This window comes from Zalophus californianus, chromosome 9, assembly GCF_009762305.2.
Source record: "Zalophus californianus isolate mZalCal1 chromosome 9, mZalCal1.pri.v2, whole genome shotgun sequence".
Taxonomy (NCBI): Eukaryota; Metazoa; Chordata; class Mammalia; order Carnivora; family Otariidae; genus Zalophus; species Zalophus californianus.
The window spans coordinates 104,367,700-104,382,460 of NC_045603.1; the positions used below are offsets into that span (position 1 = coordinate 104,367,700).

At 47.1% G+C, this 14,761-nt stretch overlaps 1 protein-coding gene across 1 annotated transcript in view; it reads left to right on the plus strand.

Moving 5' to 3' along the window:
* The window catches only part of CACNA1C (calcium voltage-gated channel subunit alpha1 C), a 650,688-nt gene that overhangs the window by 139,948 nt on the left and 495,979 nt on the right, over positions 1-14,761 (plus strand).

The following is a 14,761-nucleotide window of genomic DNA, read 5'->3' on the forward strand; positions in this document are numbered from 1 at the left end:
GCAACTGGGGAAAGCCCATACTGACCATTGACATTTTTTGAATCTTTTGTCCTGTGCAAAAATAGGCGGGTTTTTTTCCTCTTTAAGTTATAATGTTTAGAGAAATGATTCATTGCTGACCTTGGGCCTCTCCTTCTTCTTGCCTGAGCTGGACAATGTGGAGTCCCTGCTTTTGATCATTGGGTTGACTGACAGGATTTCAGAGTCGGAAGGCTTTAAGAACATGCAGCTCAGTCTTTCCAGTTTACAAATAGGGAAACTGAGGCTCATGCTGCGAGGGACGCACCCAGTGTCCCATAGCTAGTTTAGCCGAGCATGCCTGTGATACCGCACGTCTCATTTCGTGTCTTTTTTCTACTTTCACGATGCTTGGTCCCCTTTCCTTCCAGATAATCAGTGCTATTGTGCACTTGTAAGCTTTTCTCCCTGTTAAAACTTGCCCAAGAACTAAAGAACTAGATAGCAGTCATTTATAGCCCAGCATGAATATTAGATATTTCATATTTTAAGTCTTCTCTTGAATCATTTAAAGACATTTCAAGCATTTATTAACAGGCATGAGAATTATTTTGGGGGCAGGAGAACTTCAGTTCTCTTCTTGGCCTCTCGGAATCACACTGGTGTCTCATTTGCCTTCTTCATCCTGGATGGTGCAACCTTCTCAGCAGCCACAGCAGACAAGAGAAAGGGACCTTGCTTCACATGGGAAAAGCATCCTGCCTGTCACCATCCTTAGACCCTTCATTTGATCTAAAAACGTTTTGTGAGTAAAGTACAAGCTCTGTTGTCTTCTTCTCTGTAAGCAGAGGGTGAGGTGAGGCTCATGGGTAACAGGCCATAGGCCCTGAGAATGTTCCAGGCCCCGTAGATGGCCCGCCATCCCAGGTAGACTTCTCTTCTCCATAAAGAGATGCCTTGTATCTGGAAATCTAAGTGCCCCATCATAGAAGGCTAGGAAGCCTATTTGTAGTATAAAAGTTTTGGTTTTTTTTTTTTTCTATGCAGGTAAGATTCATCATGGGGATCCCATGAAAGGAGTAGTTAGCATATTTACCCTGGAGTACCTACCTTGGTGTATTTAGCAAGTGACTTGATTTCCACACTGAGTGCTGTTTTTTTTTAAGATTTTTATTTATTTATTTATTTGACAGAGAGAGAGACATAGCAAGAGAGGGAACACAAGCAGGGGGAGTAGAGAGGGAGAAGCAGACTCCCTGCTGAGCAGGGAGCCGGATGCAGGGCTCGATCCCAGGACCCTGGGATCTTGACCTGAGCCGAAGGCAGTCGCTTAACGACTGAGCCACCCAAGTGCCCCCACACTGGGTGCTGTTTAAAGTGAAACATATGTAGTCTTTCCCTTGAAGGGACATGCCTCCGAACTCTTCAGACCATCAGGTCAGAGAAGCCACACGCTAGTACCAAGAAGGTGGCATAGGGTATTGTGTCTACAGTCCTGTCTCTGAGCTGTCCTTCCCCAGTGCCCGTGTGCCGTGGTTACTGCCTCATCTTCTTCCCCTTCCAGTAGCCCTCGTTCAGGGCTGGGGGCATTTAGGCTGAGACCATTCTTTGTGAGGGCAGTCTCACCCATTGCAGGGTGTTTAGAACCCTTGGCTTTCACCCCCGCTTAAGTCCCCACCCAGGTATGATGACAACCCAGAGTACCTCCCCTCACCTCTGACCGCCTCCTCGGGGACAGGCTGCTCCCAGTGGAGAAGGTCCATTTGACACAGAACCAATCAAGCCTGTCCCTTCCTCTGTTTTTAGGGCAGTTTTCTGACTCTGGAGGAGGAGGACACTTTTTTTTTGTTCACCTGGCTGCTGACACATTCCAGTGTCAGTCAGCAAACAAATGAAATAAACATTGATTATTGTCCCCCCCAACTCCCCTTCTCCCTGCACACCCGTGGGCCTTTCACTCATGTGTTCTGGATACATTTTCACACCAGAGACATTGCTAAACAGAGCCCGAGGGGGTCGCGTGGGGTATTGTGACTGGAAGATCTTCACAGCAGGTCTGCTTCTTACCAAATCTCAGGGAGCAGAGCCCCAGGCTCTGTTCTTCAGTGCCCAGGCGGGCATGTGACGTCTGCACACCCACCACTTCAAACGGGGGTCTAGGGTTGGGGAGGCTTGGCAGTTTTTTTGGACATCAAACAGCGCTTGCAAAACAAATTTGATGAGTTTTGAATGAATCAGAACCAGACGAGTTACATTTCTCTCTGAATGCATATTTAAAACTTTCTACACACACACACCAGAGAACATCCATACCTTCTCAGAGGATGGGGGTCTTGGCCACGTGTCCTGCAGGATTTGCGAAGCCAGGGTCGTTTTCCACAATATATCTCTCCTCATCCCTTCCCTTTCTTTGGCCACCAACCATCCTGGAAGGTCATACACTTGGGCTCCTTTAAAGGGCTGGGTGAAACCAGGTGACAGGCTTCCACACACTCAACTGGGAAACCTCTGTGTGTGGAAGTTCAAGGTGCCCTCCCACCCCCGCCTTGAGAGGCTGGGTTCTCACAGTGCCAACTTGGAGATAGGCTGGTGGAGGCGGGGGTTTGGGAGGTGGCAGGTCGTGGTGGTTACAGGGAGGAGGCCGACAACCCAGAGGCGCTCACTCTTAATTTGGCTTTCTCTTTCTTATCCTTCTATTCAGGTCTCATTAAATGTCACTTCATCTGACAAGTCTTCCCTAAGCTCCTATTCTAAATCCTCTTTCCTGTTATAACCTTTTATCTTGCCCTATATTGCCCTTTCCTCTTGCTCTTGTCTCTTATAGAACTTAAAACAATCTGTAATTATGTATTTATTTGTATGATTTTCTGTCACCCCAGTAGCTGGGTGAGGTTGAGGACCCTATCTTCTCTCCACTGCAGTATCCCCAGTACTTAGCCCCAAGGCTGGCAGCTAAGAAATAGTTGTGGGATGAATAAATGGTGACAGTCTACTCCTCTTGGGTTGATGATTTTGAATAAGGGGGTAGGCAGAGGGTTTGGTATACATGGTCTGTGTTGGGGATTAGCCTTGACTTGGGGTTACTCAGAGAGGCAGGAGGGCGAGCTGGACAAACCTGGGACTACTCCCTGTAAATCAAGTAGCCCACTTGAGATCTAGTGCTTCCATAGGAGCGCCATGCGCTGTAGAATCCAGGCCTTGGGATGAGATCCAGAGGGAAGAAGGCCAGTTGACAACTTATACGATGTAGATGAGTGATTTCAGAAGCACAGGGTAGTATTTTCAAAAATAAAATGAGACATTGAGAGAATGGCAGCACCTGGGGGTTGAGTGTGCTTCTGACCTGGGAGGAGGCAAAGGGCTCAGGTTTGCCATTAAGCCCACTTGGGATTCTAGATTTCACCACTGACTGGCTGTGTGGATCTTAACCAAGTTGTTTATGCAGTCTGTATTTTTACCTGTGAAATGGGGCTGGTGATAGCTCCCTCTCTGGGGTTTCATGAATATTCACTGAGCTGACATGTGTGCCTCCCTCATACTCAGGGTCCAGTGAGTGTTGGTTTTTAGTTCTTCTTCTCTTTTGAATAGCTAGCATGGCCAATTCCAGATTTCTCCTGCTCCCCAACCTGGTCTGTAGTCAATGAGCAAATATACTAACTCTTCGTCCTTAGGTACATATGGTGCACATGGCATGTACCCATCATTGTGCTAAGGTGGTAAAGATTCAGAAGAAGCACGTTTTTCCTATAGAATGTCTCCCCTGTTGACATATTCCTGGGGGGAATATATCTTTGCTTCTAATATCTCTGTTTCATATTTTATAAACAGCTCTGAGTAAAGTGATTTTCAGTTGATATTTATATAGGAAAAGTGTATATTGATAGCCCTCAAACTCAATATAACATTTTAAAGAAAAGTCTCAAGTTATCTTACAATACAATTGGTGAAACATGAGAAACATTTGTAGATGTTTTATAGAGCCCACATAATGCCAATAAAAGGGATGTGCTTTGGGGCTGTTTTGGGGGGGCTAAGAGAGTCATGTGACTACATCCAAGGAACACTGATCCATTCCCCAGGGGAGGAGTCTTGGCCGTATATGTTGGAGGATTTGCAAAGCCAGTGTAATGGCGAGGTAGACCAGACAGCTTTTCCAACCCCCATCACAACCCAACACACTCTTCCTTTCCCTTTTCCTGACTGCCAACCTTCCTAGAAGGAGGTCATCCATTTGGGCCCTTTTAAAGCTCTGGGAGAAACCAGGTGACTGGCTTCTGCACATTCAACTGAGAGATCAGGAAGGGCTATTTTAAACACTTTACATCCTAATGTGATAGTTTATATGATAGTTATGTGCTGTACTTTGCTTACATTTTAGGAAATACATTATAATATGTTTTGGTTTGGGGTTGATGTAAAGCAAAACATTATAATTTTTCCTATGTAAAATAATGGGAAATAGGTTACCATTTCGCACAGCACATCTGACTTTCAGAAACAGATTACCAAAATGTGCCTTTTCCCATGTGGTCCTTATCTTCAAAGAATGTATAGTCTAGTTGGGCTGATAAGACAAACAACAAGAATTGAACTTTCTCATAAGGAACATAACATAAGATGGTATACAGTTAAATCAGGTGTTGGAGTGTGCAGTCTGGTCTGTTGATTCTATAGGGATTAGAAAAAGCAGAATCACTTGGGTGGGGGGAGATTCTGGAGAGGTTTCATGGAGGGGACTAGACCTGCAGGGGCTTTGAGAATGACAGGGCTTGGTTAGGATAGGAATCAACGTATAGGCGATGGCTGTTGGAATGTTAGGCTTTAGAAGTTGATGTATTGTATGGTGACTAACATAATATAATTAAATTAAAAAAAAAGTTTTCTTCCGGTGAACATTCCTCAAATACCTATAATGCACCAGGTACTGTGTTAAATATAAAGTGGTAAGCCAAGAAACATAAAACATTGTATGATGCCAGCCTCCCATCTCTTTATGGAGAAGAATGAGAAGACATGTACGTTGAACACACACACACACACACACACACACACACACACACACACACAGCATAATTCAAATAAAAGAGTTACAGCATGCTGAAAGAGAGGGACAGCTAGAGAGAGCACTGTTCAAAAGAGGGAAGATGATGTGTGCCCAAGAGGTCAGCATGGCTTTGGCCAGGATAGCTATGTTAGCTGAGATGGTCTTAAGGCAAGACCACGACTAGGGCTTCACACATTATTAATAGCTGGTCTGGCAGCACTCATCAGAATGGCTACCACTGGCTAGGAGAGCTGGTGCAGGGTTCTGGAGACTTCTGCCCTGCCTGGCATAAACTCTCTGTTTAGTGGATTCAAGGGAAGATCCGGGGGGCCTGAGGAAGGGGGCCTGGGTGGTGCAGGGCATTTGGGAAACTCAGGGAAATGGCCATTTACCAACCAATATGGAGGTGTCTTAATATGTCATGATCAGTTTGTACTTACTGTAGCTAGTGGCAGAAGATCAGCCCAAATTGGAACCCCTGGGGTGAGTTAGCCAATGAAGTCAGGTTATCTCCCTCTCCTCACTCCACCCCAGAAGAAAAATGTGTTTCCCCCATAACAAATACCTTGGTTTTGGGGTTTTTTTTTGTTGTTGTTTGTTTTTTTGAGGTTGTTCCACCTGGCTTAACCTGAGGATCTAACTTAGGGCCCGAGTACCCCCTGCCTCCCCTGCCCACGCATAGAAATAATGGAGAAATGTGGTTCCTTTTCCAACTACTTTGAGCATTTGAATTACTCTGATCCAAGTGTCCCCACTATCTGAGGCCCTTGCATCAGACCCCTGGACCTCCCCTGTATCCAGTAAGTAGATCTACGCCTAGCAGGGCAGAGGGTTCCAGAGCCCTGGGCCAGCTCTCCTGGCTGGCGGTATCCATTCTGACAGGTGGGCGATTGCTCCCTGGTCCTTAGGCCTTCCAATAAGAAGCAACCAATCATATTATACCCCACAGAAGTCTTGGTTTGGGGTGAGGTGTATTATTGTTAGAATTGTTTTCCTAAAAACAGTAATCACATACTTTTAAAAATTTTGTAAGCATCCTTTCTATATATCAGTATGGTTAAAAAAAAAAAAAAGCCCAAATACCAATAATCCTCATGAACAAACAAACGGTTGGAAGTGGTCTCTGAATGGTTGTGATAATAAGAAATTCACTGGGAGGAGTCATCATGTGCCTGAAATTTGATGGCTCTGGGAAGACAAATGGTGTTCCATCTGTGTGCATACTTGTATCCGAGAGAGAGAGACAGAGAGACAGAGAGAAGGAGACAGAGAGAAGGGTGTCTGTGCCACTGTGTATTTTGGGCATTGTTTCATAAGATTCTTAACTGGTTTGTACCACCATACACACAGTGTTCTATTAGCAGTTGTTTGGCCAAGAATAAAGAATTGCTAATTATATTTTAGAAATACAGTTTAAGGAGCTGAAGTTTAAAATAAACTGTCTTGAGCTTCAGAAAACTCATCTCTGGAAACCATCCATGGAAGGATATTTGTACTTTCCAAGGGGGGTCTGGTGGGGCAAAAATAGGTCAGGTTTTTCTACATTTCAGTCAGTGCCTCCTGAAAGGTTACTCGTACATTTCTTTAAAACGCTAATTGCCTTGCTTTCTCAAGAGCCAAGACCCATCCAGTCCTCCAACCAAATTCTCACCTAAAATCAGAAGGTTTAAAATCCAGTTATTTTAAGTGATGCATACTCTTAAAAATATGTGTCTGGTTATGTTGTGTATAAGCAGCTCATATCAGAGATGCAGCAAGTCAAGCTATATAAAATTTAGTAACACATGCCAGAGAAGAGACGGGGGGCGGGGGAGACAGAGCGAGAGAGCGAGAGAGAGCGAGAGAGAGTGAGAGAGAGCAAGAGAGAGCGAGACTGACTGATATCCTTTTCCTTTCCTCCAGGAGAGGCTTGCATTTTACTTTTAACCCGTTTCTAAAAATGGCAAATGCAAAGTAAGAAAACAAGTTTATCTGTTGCAGGAAGGAAGGAAGGGCAGGGAGAGGAATCTGATCTTTAGCTTGGTGTGATTTTATTTTTATCAGACTTGTTTTTGCAACAGAACATCTGGGGGGAATGGCTAGTGCCGAGTCGGGGTCTTACCTATGTGTCAACAGCTTCGTTAGGGTCATCCTTAGAGACTCATTTCACCAGGGCCATGCTGGAAAATATGAACTCCTTAGGGTAGAATGAAGTAGTGATATGTGATAGAGTGTCCTCAGTGAGATGTTGGCGATACTGCTAATAACAGCAGTGTTCGGGTTTATGCTGTCTTTCTCTGAGGGTGTGCAGGTAGCTCGCCTTGCTTCCCTTTCCTATGAAGAAGCCCAGGATTGGTCGGGGTGCCTCGATTCTGAAGTCTGGGGAAATGATGTGGAGCGAGGTGCTTCAAGGTTAGAGGTGGATCCCAACCCAGTCCTCACAGGGCTGGCGATGACACTTGGCACTGGTGCATATGATCTCAAAGGCAGTAACGGGCAAACGAGATCAACCTTAGATTGGTGGGATCTCAGAGAACTGGGCTCGAGTTTCAGTTTCAGTTTCAGTTTGACAGCATCCCAGTAATTCAAGTGTTTTAGGGGAAAAAGCACTAGGTTAGTTTTTCGTTCACCGATTCAGTCATTCAATGTCTATTTCTTGGTCACCTGTGCAGTGCCCAGCGCAGTGCTCCAGCCTCTACTTGAGGCACATTGGAGCCGGATGCCTTGTCATCTCCATCTTTCCAGTGGCCCTTCCCAGTGGAAGCTGCAGCTGTAACTGGGTATTTTGTGCCATAGAGAAGGAAGAAGGTAATGGGTAATGGGGACAGGCTGGGATCTTATGTATCAGCATGGTTGTGTAGTGATGACGAGAGCCGTCTCTCGGGTACCTTTTAGCAGAAGGGAACATGAAGCTTTCAAAAGAGCCCTATTTACCAGTCAAGTGAAGGACCTGCTGAAAACCCAGGGGTCTGGGTGGGCATTGGCATGCAGGTGCCCTTAGCTTCGGCACCGGGAGCAGTCCATCAGGCAGATCTTGCTGAATTAGGAACCCTCCCCAGGCCATCAAGTCAGGGCCATATATAATTTGGGATTCTGCAGTTCACAGAGTGCTACCCCACTATATTACACTTGTAGAAACTGTGCTCCAGTAGCATTTTCGGATTGGTCTGTGCTGGGCCTGGCCATGAGAACATCAGGCACTGTGGATACACGGTCCCTCTAGGAGAGGTCTGGGGGTCTGACTTTGGAAGAGAAGGAATGTGTCCATGAACTTTAACTTCTCTAGAGACAATGCTGAAAGCAGACTTGATGGCTTCTGTGACTGTAGTTTTGTAAGAATATGAACTTCTCTGGAGTGTTGTTGAAATACAGCCACCTTCATGAGCATGACTATTACTTATTTGGTAGGACCCTACCTGCTGATTCTCATTCTCTCAAGAGCGTAAATTAATTCGTACATGTTTGGCCTTGCTCGGAGGTTGGGATGGGGGGTGGGATGATCAATGGGACTTCCTCTCAAATCCCTAGTTGTTCTGCTCCTTCTTTTACTTGTCATTTTCTCTGCTACTTTTATTTTATTTGCACAAGCTTGGGGGACCAGAGGCAGGAACTGGCATTTGGATTAACGGCTAGATAATCCAGAACAGTCGAAGAACCAAGAAATAATGTTTATGTTCTGTTCTGGGTTATATATTTTTATGTGGTGATAGTGAGAGAAATAATGACTTTAGTTTCTTAAGTACGTACTTCTTGCATTGATATTAAAATTAGCTACTGTTTGCATTTGCTGAGTGCACATCCACCATGGTAGAGGGAGAGAACTAAAGGGTGAGTCTGGTAGAAGGAAAGAAACCACAAATTTAGTTGTTGCTGCTGGTTTCACTCAAAGTAGAGATTCAGATTAGCACATACTATCTGAATTAAACAAATTATACTTCAAAGAAATTAGTCAGGTCTACATTTGAGGAAATCTTATTATAATTACTAGTAAAGGAAATTATTGCCAACAAAATTCTGGATTTTAATTTATCTGCTTCAAGCACGATACACCTGTATATGTGATGAACCATTTTTTTTGAGACTAGAGACCGGGATAGAGAGTAGGATTTGGTTCTTAGAAGGCAGAGCTTAGAATTTTAGAAAGAGAGGTGTTTTATCTAGGTCAGGTATTATTACTGTTAATATCTTTGCCGTTTACCCAGAATGCAGTCTCTGCCATATTTGAGGCGGTGCTCCTTCCTCGCTCCCTCTTGCCCCCACTGTGTTTGTTGTGTGCGGATTGTGTGTCTGGGATAACAGCAGACGCTAAGGTTATGAGGGCGAACAGTTCAGTGTGATTTCTGCCTTTGTGGAGCTTAGGGTCTGATGAGAGAGACGAACAAAGGAAACCTGTAACCGCTGGACACGTGCATTTTCTCCTCTGCTCCCAGAGCCAGGCTGGAAGACCCTGAAGGTAATTCCACTGCCTCTCCCTTGGAGCTGTTTACAAATTGCTCCATGATTTTTATCATTACGCTATCTTACCTTTTGGAATTAGTATGATGATGGCGCTTCTGGCGGGATCACAGAAAGGAAACCATGAACCACTCATGCTGCCCAACCTGGACTCCTGACTTCCACAGACACCTCTGGGGCTGAGGCTTACTTAAATACATTCCAAGAGAGAAACGGTCAGTTAGGACGGGGCACCTGCCACTTCCCAGTCATTCTGAGCCAAGGAGTCAGGCGCATGTGTGACAGCCTGGAGCGGGCCTAGCTTCCGTCTGGAGTCCGGGCTGACCTCCTGAGGAGGGGAAAATGCCCCCCGGCTCTTGTGCTGAGGCATTCTCTGGTGCTGCTTGTTAGCCGGCCTTCAGGTGTGAGCCCTCACCTGTCTTCAGGTGCCCGTGGTGGCGGCAGCCGGGGAGGGGCGCTCTGGGCCCCTAGCGTGGGGTGGGGGGGAGGTTGAGGGGGGCACCGCCTCGTGCAGGCTGCGGGCGGGAAGCAGCCGTGGGGGCCGGCTGGGGAGAAGGCCCGGCCGAGGCGGAGGCGAGATTATTGCCTGTTACACATGGACATCTAGACGGGGGAAGAAACATAACGGCTTTATTTTTAGGCTTTGCTAATTCTCACTCTTCTCCTAGTTTGCTGCTACCTGGCAACAGCTTATTGTCATGGCAACGCCAATGTTAATGAGTGAAGCTCTGTGTGTGTCTGTTTTACCCGGTGCTCTGTGACAGACCCTTGGCGGGGAGCTATCTCTCTGGCCATCAGAGGCCGAACCCCACCCTCCCTTCTCTGCCGAAGGCCTCCCAGGCCCTGTCCGTGAAGGAGAGGAAGGGAGGCAGCTGACGAGGGATTTATGCTGTTGCTTACACATTCCTAACGTGTTCTCTATTTACAGATGGGCCTGCTGGCTTCGCAAGCGGCCCCTCCTCTCATCAGGGCCCCCCCTTCTTTACATTTTTCAGTAGCAGCCATAGGCTTTTGAACAATAATCAGTTTTCTCAGGTTCCAGGCACCTCGGGATTTGTGCAGGTTTTTCTCGCACCTTTTCTGCAGTTAGTCTGCAAGGCCCTGAATCCCGGGTCCTGAGTGGGGGGTGATTGTTGCTGGTCTCGAGGGAACCTGGGGCTTACAATCTGCAAGGGACCGCCTGCACCCCCGGCCCTCAGGCTGAGAAGAAGTGATGCCACCTTACCCTCTTGTCTTGGTTTCCCTGACATCTGTCGATAGAGGTCATCATCTATGGCCTCAAGGTCATATGTGAGAAAGAGCAGCAGGGTTGGCAGCCTCTTCGTGCCTCAGTTTTTCCATCTCTAGGCTGCCCTCCGTGTCAGCCTGCTGATCAGGGATGCATGTGAAGTGGTCTGGGTCCCCCCCCTCACCGGTTCTGCCTACACCTCTCTGTGCCTCAGCTGCCTCACTCAGGAATTAAGGATAGGAATCAGATAAATATGGGTCAGGTGGCTTAAAGCAGTGTTGGGCATAAAATAATGGTTCAGTAAATATTGGTTATTATGCTGGCCATTATTTAATCTTCACACTAACCTTGTGAAATAAGTACTGTTCATATTCTCAAATTGCAAAGAAGGAAATTGAGGCACGGAGAGGGAATTGCCTCAGGGTCGCCGGAAGTGACAGACTTCAGCTGTGAGCCGCGGCCCAGGGAGCTTGGCGGTGCTTACCCTCCAGGTCCCTTAGGGCCACGGTCCTCACAGCTGTAGAGAGCCACTCCCTTCTCCTGCGGGCGGCTTCAGGGCCTCATGGGTGTGCACAAGCACTTCGCACTCCTGGATAAAAGGTGCTGTGTGAACCAGAGCATTCGAATCATTACGAAGTGTCCTCTCCAGGTGGTGGCTCTTAGCCGGAATGGCTCATCTTGAGGTTGGCCCTGCAAGGCTCTGTAATGAGCGATGGAGTCAGGACTCCTTGCAGCCACCTCTCCATGGCCCTGGACTGTTCTTGGGAGACAGAGTCCTTGGCGACTACCTCTCCACTGGGCCACGAAGCACATCACCACTTATTTATTCCTGCTGGCTCACCTAAAGTTTTCAGCCCCCTGTAACAGTTCTATTTTTTTTTCTCAGAGTTCTTCTAAGCAAATTATTCTATGTATTTTTAAAAAGGTAGCAGAATCACATAGTACAAAATAAAAAATACACAAAATGGCATACTGTGAAAAGTCTCTCTCCTCCACACCCCTCGCCTCCAGGGCCTGTCCCTGCAAGGAGACCCACACGTCAGAGAACATAGAGATGTATACTGACTTCGTCTTCACCCCTAATGGGAACACTCACACATTCTGTTCTGGGCTGTTTTTGCCCCCCACTTAACTGGACATAGGAAATCGCTCCATATCAGTACACAGTCAACGAGAAGTGACCTCAGTCACTTCCAACAGCTAACTCACAAGTTTTATTGGGTTTTTATTCTAGGTAAATAAATCTGTGATAATTGTGATAAAAGCTTAAGAAAGCAATAAGTTAATAGTAACAGTTTTCTATGATTGAGTATCACCAGGATAATAATAACAGGGTTCTTTTGAATCCTTCAGCCATTTTTTCCCCTCACCTGTTATAAAGCTGAAATCCAAAGTCACAGAGCTAAAAATGAACCTAAGTCCATCTGTGTCCACATCCCTATGCCCTTTCGGTTATACTGTGCTCCTTCTCTTACGTAAACAGGCTCAAAAATGGATCCAACCACAGGCCTGGGCTGCAGGAGCTAGCTCCCTCCCAGTGACCAATACACTTTCATTTAGTGATGGCATCGCTAAATAGTCCTCCTGCCCGGCTCGCCTTCCCTACTCCTGCAGGCCTGGCTTCATCCACGGGCAGACACTTCTGCTTAGCAAACATAATTTATTGATGCGTGAGGTCCATTTGAACTCCATCTCTGCTATTCTCTGCTTCTGTTTCTTTACCCATAAAATGTGCAGAGCCGTCTCACCACTGCCTAAAAGAGGTACTGAAGAGGTGATACAAATCATGTTCAGTGTCTCCCCTCCTGTCTCTTTTCGATGTTGCAGAAGGGTGTCCTCTGGGTCTGGACTCAAGCACCTTGTGAGTGGGAAGTCATGAGGAAGAGGGCACGAAAACCTGGAGACAATTTGGGAGCACGTCATTGCTAATGCTTAGTAGGCACTCCAAAAGGATTTGCTGCATAAGATAGACAAATGCGTATTTTGGGTTCCCTGGTCAGAGAGATGTCAGAGACATGCCTGCCTGAGTTCCCCGGCTTCAGCTTAGTCTGCTCTTTGTAGGTGTTCTGCTGCATTATTCGGGAGTTTGGTCTTCATTTTCCTTACCCCTCACACTTCCACACTTCTTAGGGTAGATTCTGATCAGCTCTCATGGCGCCAAGTACTTTGGGGGGCCAGCATGCCTGAGAGGGCAGAGAAGAGTTCAGAGGTGGGCTTGCTCATCCCAGCCACACCCAGGCAGGGCCTGTCTCCTGGGCAGGGTGCCCTCTCCCTTCCTGTTAGGCCCGGCTACATCATATCCTTCCCTGTCTCCCGCCGCTGGGGTCGCCCCATGCTCTGTGGGCGCTCTGCAGGCACCCTAGCCCCTTGAGCTCACACTCATTGTCTCCTTTGAACTCCTGCTGTGGTTCCTGTCCCCCAGCACCGTTTGGCATTCTGTTATATTAGCATTTCGTGTGGAAGGAGAAGCAGCCCCTGGGGAACAGAGCTGACCTGCACATCAGCATCCAGACATGTCCCAGCCCTTCAGATGCAGGACCTCCAAAGGGCCCGGTTCTCAGGTCTCCGGCGGGCCAGTCCTGGGGAGCATGAAGCTGCTGCTGGGACTGTAGTCTGGATGTCTTCCAATATCCCATTTGGAGGGCTCTTCCCAAAAAGGCAGAAGAGCCCCAAGGTGAGGTGAAGGGCCTTGGAGCCCCAGGGCTGCCCCCCCAGGAGAGGAAAGCCCGGTGGGAGAGCAGCGGAGAGCGAAACTGTCCTAGGGTATGTCCTGCTGCGGCCATTTTGGTTGTGAAGCTTCTGACTGAGATGTTTAGAACTCATCTTGTAGAGGAAGTAACGATGCTCCCCTTTTAGCGACACCCTCTATTGTTGAGAACTGAGCGATCAGAGAGTGTGGCAGCACAGAGATGCCTTCTAGCGTCCTGGTTACAGAGGGGAAATGATTGAATATAGAACTGGACAGAGACACACCGGCTGTCATCAGGACACACCAAAGGAAGCGCCTGCGAGTCCTGGGTGAGAATGGGGGAGGCCAGGGCCTGGGGGTGTTTTAGGATCAGAGGAATGTGAGCATGGCCCAGGTGCTCTGTCTCCTCCAGTGAGTCCGGGGAACCAGCCTCCTCAGCAGCCTCCCTCCTGGCCTGGAGAGGTCTGGGACCCCATCTTGGCTCTCTCTCTCTTCCCATTCCTGCTGCCTTAAAAGGACTAGATTATAATTCCCTTAAGGACTGAGTAAGCCCAGAAATGCCTCCTTACCTGCTTACGCATAGCGACATTCTTTCCAAGAAAGAGGCGGGTTCTTATTGCACAATTAGAAAAGGCTTGCACAGGAAGAGGCAGAGCTGTGCCATGAGGGTTTCTGGTTGGGACATAATCAGGCAAATGACTAAGGTGGTTGACTGGCCAGCAAAACTTCTTCACTTTTGATGGGAAAAAGGAGTTCTTCATGGGGCAGAGATTTTTGAAATAAAATGAAGGGGCCCCCAAAGAAGAGAGTTTATAGTAGTGGTTCCTCTGCAGAATAACTGGGGAGAGGGGAAGCTTTGAAAAACATCCTCTCCCGAACCCAGAGATTGGGATTCAAACGTCTTCAGCTGGGCCTGGACATCAGTATTTTAAAAAAAACCCAGCTGATTCTAATGTATAGCCAGGGTTGAAAACCATTGGTTTAAAGGTGTTTAAAGGCAGAAGGCAAAATGTGTAGACCCCAGGATAGAATTGGCTCGTTTTCCAGGCTGGGGTTAATAGAAGACATATCCTGATTTTAATCTACAGCGGCACATTCTGAAAATATACTTCAGGATTTAAGAAGTTTGGGTGCTTTAAAAAAACTCTTTGTATACCCATGTTCATAGCAGCATTATTCACAATAGTCAAAAGTAGAAACAGGAACACCTGGGTGGCTTAGTTGCTTGAGTGTCTGACTCTTGGTTTTGGCTCAGGTCGTGATCTCAGGGTCGTGGGATCGAGCCCTGTGTCAGGCTCTGCGATGGGCATGGAGTCCGTTTGAGATTCTTTCCTTCGCCTTCTGCCCCTCCCCCCACTTGTGCTCTTTCTCTCTCTCTAATAAATAAGTAAATCTAAAAAAAAAAGTG